This window comes from Nerophis lumbriciformis, linkage group LG06 (assembly GCF_033978685.3).
Source record: "Nerophis lumbriciformis linkage group LG06, RoL_Nlum_v2.1, whole genome shotgun sequence".
NCBI classification, from domain to species: Eukaryota; Metazoa; Chordata; class Actinopteri; order Syngnathiformes; family Syngnathidae; genus Nerophis; species Nerophis lumbriciformis.
In genome coordinates, this window is record NC_084553.2 from 12,468,015 (window position 1) to 12,476,316 (window position 8,302).

At 40.5% G+C, this 8,302-nt stretch overlaps 1 long non-coding RNA gene across 1 annotated transcript; it reads left to right on the top strand.

Annotated features, from left to right (window-relative positions):
- The first annotated feature begins 483 nt into the window (after positions 1–483).
- On the top strand, positions 484–7,276 carry LOC133608269 (uncharacterized). The gene is made up of 4 exons (XR_012050500.1): positions 484–632; positions 881–928; positions 1,136–1,196; positions 5,123–7,276. It is a non-coding gene; the product is annotated as an uncharacterized lncRNA (long non-coding RNA).
- Positions 7,277–8,302: the final 1,026 nt, after the last annotated feature.

Consider the following 8,302-nt stretch of genomic DNA (forward strand, 5'->3'; position numbering starts at 1 on the left):
ATATTGAGCACTATAAATATTAACTTGTCTAATCTAGGTTCATTAACAATAGTGTTGATTGTGTTACATTTGAGCTCAAATGTGAACACGACTCAACACTACATGAATCTCCACCCCAAAAAAAAAAAACCATCTGACCTCATGTTGACCATCCTTCTGTTTTCTTACAGACAAAGTATCCAAACCCAACATATCCTGTGAGATGAGCGACACAAAGCAGGCGACACTTGTGTGCTCAACAGAGTCCAAACATCCTCATTTATTAAAGTGGAGCTCAGCAGGAAAGGAGCAGACTGGACCAAATTTAACAATAACTGTCAGGAATGAAGATGATGATCAAGTTTATCGTTGTGATGTCAGCAACCCTCTGACCAATGAAACGGCTTCATTCACCGCTAAGGACTGCTTCCTGGGTAATTATAATCAATAATGATGGCTGTGAAATGGTGGTTGTACATATTTAAATCTTATTTTGGATATGATGTACTTTAAAAAGTTGCTTTGAGTTTGACTTTTGTTTTTCTGTGCAGGTAAAAGATCAGATGATCATCTGATTATCATATTAGTCTGTATCTTCATTCTGGTCATCATCTTGTGTTGTGTTTTATACACAAAACGTCAACATTTAAAAGGTACAGAAACTCAATATAACAAAGGACAAAACACTTAAAAAAATATTTGAATGATTTAAACGATGCACTCTTTCATCCCATGGAGAGAATTGAACTGTTGATGATGAATTAATATCATGTACATTCAAAAATATTTTAAAACTAATACTTTTTGTGTGCACAACCTTTAAACCCACATCACGCTTTATTCCTGTCTTTTTCATGTCATTACATATTATGAAATGTTAATTTTCTCTTTGATCTTGCAGCACTTTTGGATAAATATATTTGGAACAGAAGACCAAGTGCAGTAAGAGGTATGATCCTTAATTATAGTTACATGTAATCTTTTCATATTCACTTAATTACAATTGACTTAATCATCAGCAAATTATCATATTAGTTGTTTATTTAGAGTTATTTATTCAAATGTAATGAATAGCTTTTTGGGATGTTAGTAGTTTTCTTACCTCGCTAACATGATTGGAATGTAATTATCTTTGTGTTGTTGTTTGATGATTCAGTGTCCGTACAGAGTGATGAAGATGAATAAACAGCAGAAACCAGAAGAAAAGCTTGACTCAGGTAAACTAAAGTTGGTACCGTACTTGCCAACCTTGAGACCTCCGATTTCGGGGGCGGGGGGCGTGGTTAAAAGGGGAGGAGTAAGTTTACAGCTAGAATTCACCAAGTCAAGTATTTCATATATATATATATATATATATATATATATATATATATATATATATATATATATAAGAAATACTTGACTTTAAGTGAATTCTAGCTATATATATATATATTTATTTTATTATATATATATATGTGTGTATATATATATATATATATATATATATATATATATATATATATATATATATATATATATAAATAAAAAAGATATTTGAATTTCAGTGTTCATTTATTTACACATATACACACACATAACACTCATCTACTCATTGTTGTACCTATCAAATACACAGTAATGAAAACACAGTTGTTCTACTAACTGTACTGTGCTTGCTGCTTACTAAAAAAACAACACTTAACTTTCATTATTTGAGTAGCCTTTGTTCTGCCATTTGTGTACTGGCGAGCGATCTCTGAATCCGGGAACATATCCTTCACGGATTTGTTGTAGACATTCGCAAATGAGAACGGGATGTTGCGTCCAGCTATCAGCATAGCCATCTTTGTCTCGGCATAAATTACACCCTCGAGACTCCATTTAGCGAGGTGGCCCATAATACTGGGCTGTGACCGGTGCTGCGTTGCCGCCGCTTTGTGCTTCGCTGACTGTTCATGAGTGACTATATCCGTTCGGCCACCGTGTTCAATGGAGAAGTCTGATCTACAAAATTTAGCGGCAACATACCCCTTCCCCTTCGAACTGTCCTGGATAAACTGAAATTTGTGTTTCCATTCGTTTTGAAACTTACAAGCGTATTTCTTCATCTTAATCGGCGTCGGCGTCGCCATGGCTGTAACTTCCTCGTTCTTCTGCTTCCTCTCCTTGTTGTGTGCGCTCTAAAAGCCGTAGATGTTATAACGTGATTGGGCAGGCACGCTGTTTATATCGTGGGAAAGCGGATCTGAAAACAGGCTGTCGACACGTCACTCAGGTCCGCATGGAGCTGGAGGGGGCGTGGCCTCCAGCTGTGGCTGTAAATCGGGAGATTTTCGGGAGAATATTTGTCCCGGGAGGTTTTCGGGAGAGGCGCTGAATTTCGGCAGTCTCCCGGAAAATTCGGGAGGGTTGGCAAGTATGGTTGATACACTTATGTTCTGATTCATGATCCGACTTGTGTTCTTAGTTTACACTTTGATTTTCAAATAGGTTTGCCGGGATCTTAATAGTTTCCTTACTTTGCTAACAAGTTTGGACATTTTTGTGATGTTGCATGTTTGTCAAGTGTTTGTTTCAGTGTTCAAACAGCGTGAAAAAGAAAACACTTTCTTCCTAGACAGAGCACAAACCTTTTTTTTTCCAATCTGGAGACAGAACGAAAAGTTTACTTTAGAACAAAAGGACAAATATAACTGAGAAGATTTAAAGTAGTTAGTTACCATGTTCTGCTTTGTGATCCGACTTATTTTTTCATTTACGTATTTTCCCTACTATGTACCAACTATATATTCCATCCATCCATCCATCTTCTTCCGCTTATCCGAGGTCGGGTCGCGGGGGCAGCAGCTTAAGCAGGGAAGCCCAGACTTCCCTCTCCCCAGCCACTTCGTCCAGCTCTTCCTGTGGGACCCCGAGGCGTTCCCAGGCCAGCCGGGAGACATAGTCTTCCCAACGTGTCCTGGGTCTTCCCCGTGGCCTCCTACCGGTGGGACGTGCCCTAAACACCTCCCTAGGGAGGCGTTCGGGTGGCATCCTGACCAGATGCCCGAACCACCTCATCTGGCTCCTCTCGATGTGGAGGAGCAGCGGCTTTACTTTGAGCTCCCCCCGGATGGCAGAGCTTCTCACCCTATCTCTAAGGGAGAGCCCCGCCACCCGGCGGAGGAAACTCATTTCGGCCGCTTGTACCCGTGATCTTGTCCTTTCGGTCATAACCCAAAGCTCATGACCATAGGTGAGGATGGGAACGTAGATCGACCGGTAAATTGAGAGCTTTGCCTTCCGGCTCAGCTCCTTCTTCACCACAACGGATCGATACAGCGTCCGCATTACTGAAAACGCCGCACCGATCCGCCTGTCGATCTCACGATCCACTCTTCCCCCACTCGTGAACAAGACTCCGAGGTACTTGAACTCCTCCACTTGGGGCAAGATCTCCTCCCCAACCCGGAGATGGCACTCCACCCTTTTCCGGGCGAGAACCATGGACTCGGACTTGGAGGTGCTGATTCTCATCCCAGTCGCTTCACACTCAGCTGCGAACCGATCCAGTGAGAGCTGAAGATCCTGGCCAGATGAAGCCATCAGGACCACATCATCTGCAAAAAGCAGAGACCTAATCCTGCAGCCACCAAACCAGATCCCCTCAACGCCCTCAACTATATATTATGCAAAGAAATCAAACAATTTACTAAAATGATCCACTGTAAGAAACTGTTAAAATTCAAAGTGTTTATAAAGTACAAGGAAGAAGCAGGGTCCTTGAGGGTGCATGGGAGTTTGCCCAACCAGTCTACATGTGTTTTGTGGACTTGGAGAAGGCATTCGACCGTGTCCCTCGGGAAGTCCTGTGGGAAGTGCTCAGAGAGTATGGGGTATCGGACTGTCTGATTGTGGCAGTCTGCTCCCTGTATGCTCAGTGCCAGAGCTTGGTCCGCATTGCCGGCAGTAAGTCGGACACGTTTCCAGTGAGGGTTGGACTCCGCCAAGACTGCCCTTTGTCACCGATTCTGTTCATAACTTTTATGGACAGAATTTCTAGGCGCAGTCAAGGCGTTGAGGGGATCTGGTTTGGTGGCTGCAGGATTAGGTCTCTGCTTTTTGCAGATGATGTGGTCCTGATGGCTTCATCTGGCCAGGATCTTCAGCTCTCACTGGATCGGTTCGCAGCTGAGTGTGAAGCGACTGGGATGAGAATCAGCACCTCCAAGTCCGAGTCCATGGTTCTCGCCCGGAAAAGGGTGGAGTGCCATCTCCGGGTTGGGGAGGAGATCTTGCCCCAAGTGGAGGAGTTCAAGTACCTCGGAGTCTTGTTCACGAGTGAGGGAAGAGTGGATCGTGAGATCGACAGGCGGATCGGTGCGGCGTCTTCAGTAATGCGGACGCTGTATCGATCCGTTGTGGTGAAGAAGGAGCTGAGCCGGAAGGCAAAGCTCTCAATTTACCGGTCGATCTACGTTCCCATCCTCACCTATGGTCATGAGCTTTGGGTTATGACCGAAAGGACAAGATCACGGGTACAAGCGGCCGAAATGAGTTTCCTCCGCCGGGTGGCGGGCCTCTCCCTTAGAGATAGGGTGAGAAGCTCTGCCATCCGGGGGGAGCTCAAAGTAAAGCCGCTGCTCCTCCACATCGAGAGGAGCCAGATGAGGTGGTTCAGGCATCTGGTCAGGATACCACCCGAACGCCTCCCTAGGGAGGTGTTTAGGGCACGTCCGACCGGTAGGAGGCCGCGGGGAAGACCCAGGACACGTTGGGAAGACTATGTCTCCCGGCTGGCCTGGGAACGCCTCGGGGTCCCACAGGAAGAGCTGGACGAAGTGGCTGGGGAGAGGGAGGTCTGGGCTTCCCTGCTTAGGCTGCTGCCCCCGCGACCCGACCTCGGATAAGCGGAAGAAGATGGATGGATGGAAGGAAGAAGAATCCTGATAAACATATTGAACCTTATTAAAAAAGGAAAAAATCGTATTCATTTTATAGAGAATGAATAGAGACATCAATGACTGCCGTTCTACAAAAACTGTGTGGAAAATTATTGGGTGCGATTTATACTCCGGTGTGGCTTATAGTCCAGAAACAATTTATATTTTATTGTCTGAAGCAACTCCAGTACTAAATATACACTAGACTGCTTCTTCTAATCCTTCTTTGACCTCCACAGACATGGACACTATCACTCTACTTGAGAAAGTATCAGCAAGTCTATGGAGGAGAAAATGTGAAACATGAAGATTACTTACTGAGTCAAGCAACACTCAGCAACTGGCGAGTAGAAGTTATCAGAACAAGCAACACAGGCACTTTAAATCATGTCACAATGAGAAAAGTCCCCTCCTCTGCTTCTCTAAAAGAGGAAAACATTCATTAATAATGAATCAGGACTCCTGGTGTCAACACCACAAACCCCTTTAATGCATACCTTACAATAATTGTAACCAGGCCTAACCATGTGTCATTATTGAACATTTACAGATGATTATTGATTATGCACTGCAGGAATATTTTGAGACAATTGTTTGAATTTTACAATGATTAAAGCATTGTGAAAAATGATTGTGGAAAAAAGTTAGGTTTTAAAAAAAAAATATATGTGTATGTCATTGTACAACAATTATTCACTTTGGGAGTATTTTGACCAAAAGTTTGACATTTTACAAAAACATTTTACAGAAATGAAAACACTATCAAATAAAAACATGAATCTAAAAAGTCAATGGCAGTTTTGCAAAAGGGCGCTTGGATATTGATTACATAAAAAATAGTATTTCTACTCAGATCAGACATATTTACAGCTGCTATTACCTACAGTTCTACAGCAACACAACAACTCTCTGTAGATGTATGAAACATCCCTCTAGTCAGGCAATCCCCTCCCACTCATCTGAGCATTAGAGTGGTCCACCACATTTTGATGTCATGGGTGCATTTACAAAAGAAAGAGGGCTAATTGTCGATGTTGAGTGGTACTTTTTAAACTAATAATAACCTTTTGGCTGCCTTCTGGGAATTGTAGGGGGGTTACAAAACTCTGTGAGTTGTCGGTGCTAGATAACTCCAGGGTGAATCAATAGGTATTTCACCTGTACTTTTACTTAATTGACATTGTTTTTAACATTTGAATAACGTTCTGTTTTGTTCCTGCTAACATGACAGTGCACAGCTGTGTAAGTAAACCAAACAGGGAGGAGGTAGACGATGGGAACGCAGCAATGCTGCTTAGTACTGGTATTACAGTTACGTAGTATTCCAGTCCTGGAGCAAAGAAAAGTTCACTTTTATTGATTTCCGGCCATATGAAGATGAAGTTTGTCAATATCTGTGTTGTTTGACAAATGTTTTGCACTTTTCCTTTAGCCGGGTTATTGTCACTTTGCCACTGTTGTGTTAAAACAGTCATTGTATATATAAGCTATAGTGTATATTTTAGTCTTTATTTGATATTATTATATTATTTAATTTCCTTTATTTTCATGTGTGTCCAGTCAGTGTCCTCCCCCTCGTTTTGTACATCATGCCGCAACTTTGCAAGTATGTATGTATGTATGTATGTATGTATGTATGTATGTAGTGTTGATGTAGCGTGTAATGCAGCTTGCTACAATTCTGTGGGGATAGCTTCGCCTGTAGCTTAGCTACATTAAATGGAGAGTAACTAGTAGCTTAGCATACGACAATACAAATATTTTATTAAATAATTTGTCTGTATAGACAAAATTGTAAGAATTTGACAATGGTAATTTTGAATAGATGAAAAGTTTACATTGACTGTTACTCTGTAGTGAATTACAATTGGCTTACACAGCTTTTAAACATGAGTGTGTATTTCTGTTTTAATTTATTTTATAAAGCAGAAATTGCTTTGTTGGTCACGCCAAATAAATCTGCCAAAATAATTGCTGTCTGCCTTTAATCGCCAAATTGTGATTAGCTAATAGCATGTGTGATTTCACTGCACTGAGCAAAGTTTGGAGGTCTTTTTTTGCACATTCCCACATCCTAAAACACATAAACACAATTTCCGTCAAAAACTAAATTAAGAAAAATTGCGATATGATGTTTTTGTTTTATTTATTTTATTTTATTTTGTTATCCCTTGCTCGTGTTCATGCTCTTTTTGTTTATTATTTTGTTATAGTCGAGTTATTTCAATGTCTTAATTACTGGTTCAACATTATTGAGGACAAATATTTTCTTTATACATATTTTTGTATATATTTTGACATGTTCTGTTATGTTCTGATTGTTTAAATGTTGTGTATAATATTGTTGAAAAATAAAGTTAGAGAAAAAAGAGCTGTGATTGGTCAACTTGTTATGACATCATTTCCGGGTTCACCCAGCCCACCTTGGCTAACGTCTTCTCTTACGGTTTTAAACGGTTTGTATGCAAATTACAACAACATTAAGAACTTTTTGGAACACATCAACGAACCCTTCAAAGTGATCGCTGTCACAGAAACATGGTTTGATGATAAAAAAAAAAAAAAGGAATCGATTTTTGATCTGGAAGGATATGAACTAAAACTACATCAACAGAACCAACAAAAATGGAGGAGGAGTAGCTGTGTACGCGATGAAGAACCTGAACTACAAAGTGGTAAAAAAACATGTAATTTGCTATAGATAATATCTTAGAATGTATAACCATTGAAATATTTAGGAAAAAAGCAAAAACATATCAGTTGTATGTATAGATCAGTGATTTTCAACCAGTGTGCCTTGGGAAATGATGTAATTGTTATGTTATTGTTTTAAATAACACATCGTTGGATGACTTGCAGAACTGTCTTTTAATCACGATCACATATTACAAACGCTACTTCAACACTCGTGCGTACAAGGTGTGTACCTCTCTAAAGAGTCCTACCTGACACATACTATTTATTGGTTCCTAGTCATTTGTAGACTCTTACTACCACCATGTGGTCAAACACTATCATTACATCCCCCTTTCTAAACTAAGCACCCATTGCTAATACAATGTTTGTATTAAACAAATTACTTGTTTTTCTATCTTGACCACATGAATATGCAATCTTTTCAAAAACTATCCATGCACCACAGTATTAGAAAACATTTAAAATATTTTAAAAAACAACTCTTTAGCTTGTCAATCAGTTTGATATTATACAAGTTCAATAATACACATAGTCATCATCCACAGGTTTCTTGATCTGCCTTGTGGATCTTCTCAACACAGGTTCAGGATCGTCAGTCACATCTTCATTCATGTGCTGCATTGGCATTGTTTCACAGTCAGTAGGTGTAGATGAAACCTCGGACTCAGCTGTTGCTTGGTTTGAAACAGTCGGTGTAGATGAAACCTCGGACTCGGCTGTTT